The sequence below is a fragment of the Eptatretus burgeri genome, chromosome 18 (assembly GCF_056783735.1).
Source record: "Eptatretus burgeri isolate ZD-2024b chromosome 18, Ebu_testis_v1, whole genome shotgun sequence".
Taxonomy (NCBI): Eukaryota; Metazoa; Chordata; class Myxini; order Myxiniformes; family Myxinidae; genus Eptatretus; species Eptatretus burgeri.
The window spans coordinates 48,093,991-48,096,490 of NC_140978.1; positions in this window are offsets into that span (position 1 = coordinate 48,093,991).

Here is a 2,500-nt window from a genome sequence, read left to right on the forward strand (position 1 = left end):
GGACATCGGTATTGCAGTACTCTCTGAGGTTCAGAGACCGGATTGCATCGAGATCATGATGTGTGGAAACACCTACTATTGGCCGGGTCGCTCTCTGATTGTTACCATGCCCAACGAGTTGCTGCAACTGTGTCCAATAAGTTGACTCCAATGACAATTGAGGTCACACCGGTCAACGAGCTTTTTTTGAGATGTAGGATTTGTCACTCCTTGAGTGTCGTTTCCATTGTCTCTGCATATGCTTCAACTGAGGCAGTGATCTCACCGGGAAGGACGCATATTATGCCACGCTCGAGTCTGTGGTGAATCACTGCCCCAAACGAGATACTCTTCTAGTCTTGGGGGATTTCAATGCATCGATTGAACTGATAGGGATGGTGATGAGACGTGTTGGTCCCCATGGGTCTGGAACTGTGAATGAGAATAGTACTAAGTTCCTTGACTTTGCATGAAATCATGGATTTAGGGCGGCTGGTTCATAGTTTCATCACCCACAGACTCATCGCTGGACTTGGTATTCCGACGCTGGTGTTGTGACAAAGGAGATTGACCATGTGCTTGTTGATGGTGGCTGGAGGATCATCCAGAACTGCAGTGTCTCCCAGAGTGCTCATTTCCTTAATACCAACCACTGGCTTGTTGTTGCAACTCTGAAGTTTCAGATTAAATCTGGGAGAATGGGACCATCCCAGTCAAGGCTGGATGTTAGCAAGCTGCAGGATGAGGGGGTAGCTGAGGAGTTTGAGAACAGGATGAGTGGGGATTTGGGGGGTCTGGGTGCTTTGGAAAGTCCTGAAGAGTTGTGGTGTGCCTTCAAGACCACAATGCTTGATGTTGCCAGTGGATGTCTTGGAACTCATCAGAGGACGAAGAGGAATTTTTCTCTCAAGGGACACTGGAAACCATTGACCACAGTCGCAGGGCCAAGCTTAATGGCAGAGCTGAGCTCTTCAGGGAGTTGAGGCGGAAAACTGTACTTGCGCTGAGGGTGGACAAGGAGGAATGTGTGTGAGGAATCTGTGGGGTCAACCATCACCTGTGGTCAAGTGATTGTCATGCTTACAGGAGAATTCACGCATTGTGTTCGTCCAAGCCCATCGCTCTGTGTACTGCAGTGGCAGTGGAGGGTGTTTGGCTCTTGACAGAGGAGTCCATAGTGAAGGCCCGCTGGGCCGGTTACTTTGAGCGACTGTACCAGGTTGATCCACCAGCTGTTGAATTGGATGTCAGGGGTCCTACTATCTTTATTGCTGAGGCTCAAATCAACTGTGATCCACCTTCGTTTGTGGAAACACAGACTGCGGTGAACCTGTTGAAATAGGGTGAAGCTTCTGGGATCTGTGGCATCATACTGAACTTCTCAATGCTGGTGGAAATGCTGTAGTAGTCGTCTCATGCAGTTCTGTGCTCTGCCTGCAACACAGGCATCATCCCAACTGACTGGAAGAGGGGCCCTGTTGTCCCTCTCTGGAAAGGGAAGGGTGATTGCCAGGACTGCAACAATTCCGAGGGGTGACACTGCTCTCAGTGCCGGGCAAGGTTTTTGCTCAGATACTGCTTTATAGGGTTTGCCACCATCTGCATGAGCATCAGTGCCAAGAGCAGTCAGGCTTTACACCAAAGTGGTCAAGGATTGACCATATCCTTGCCCTTCAGGTCCTCACCGAACACAGATGAGAGTTTCGGCAGGGCTAATTGCAGCCAATGTTGATTTTTTGCAAATAATTTGATTTAGTGAATTGGGATGCACTCTTGAGGTTTCTTGGTCTTCATGGCGTGCCACCAAAACTGAGCAATCTGATGTCTGAACTATACTCTGGTAATGAGAGTGTTGTGAGTTGGAGTGATACCATTTCCGATGTATTTCCAGTTGTTACTGGAGTTCGCCAGTGGTGTGTACTGCCCTTACATTTTTCAGCACTTGTATGGACTGGACTCTGGGGTGTATGTTGGAGAGATCAAGCTACGGTGCGTCGTTTGGGAATGTCAATATCTCTGACCTTGATTTCTCAGATGATGCAGTCATTTTTGGTATTCATGTCTCTGCTGGCTGTGAGCCTGAGGTCAATAGATGTCTGGATCGGGCTTGGGGAGTCATGGATTCACTGAATCATGGGTTGTAGTGCTGTCGGTACATGTGCAGATGGATGAAAATCCGAGACTTCAGGTCCTTGGTGCTTCCAGTCTTGCTCTATGGATGTGAGACTTGGACACTGACCAGGGATCTAAGATGGAGACTTAATTCCTTTGGTGCCAGGTCTCTTCGGAGAATCGTTGACAATTGTTTGTCAGACTTTGTGTTCAACGAGCGGTTGCTGAGAGAGACTCAAATGAGATTTGTTACCTGCATAGTCCATGAGTGTCAGCTGTGGCTGTATAGACATTTGGCTTGTTTTCCTGATGCTGATCCTGATCATCAGATTCTCTCAGTGAGAGAGCTTCGTGAGCAGAGGAGGCCAATGGACAGACCTCATGCCTCGTCTTTGCAGCAGGTTGATCA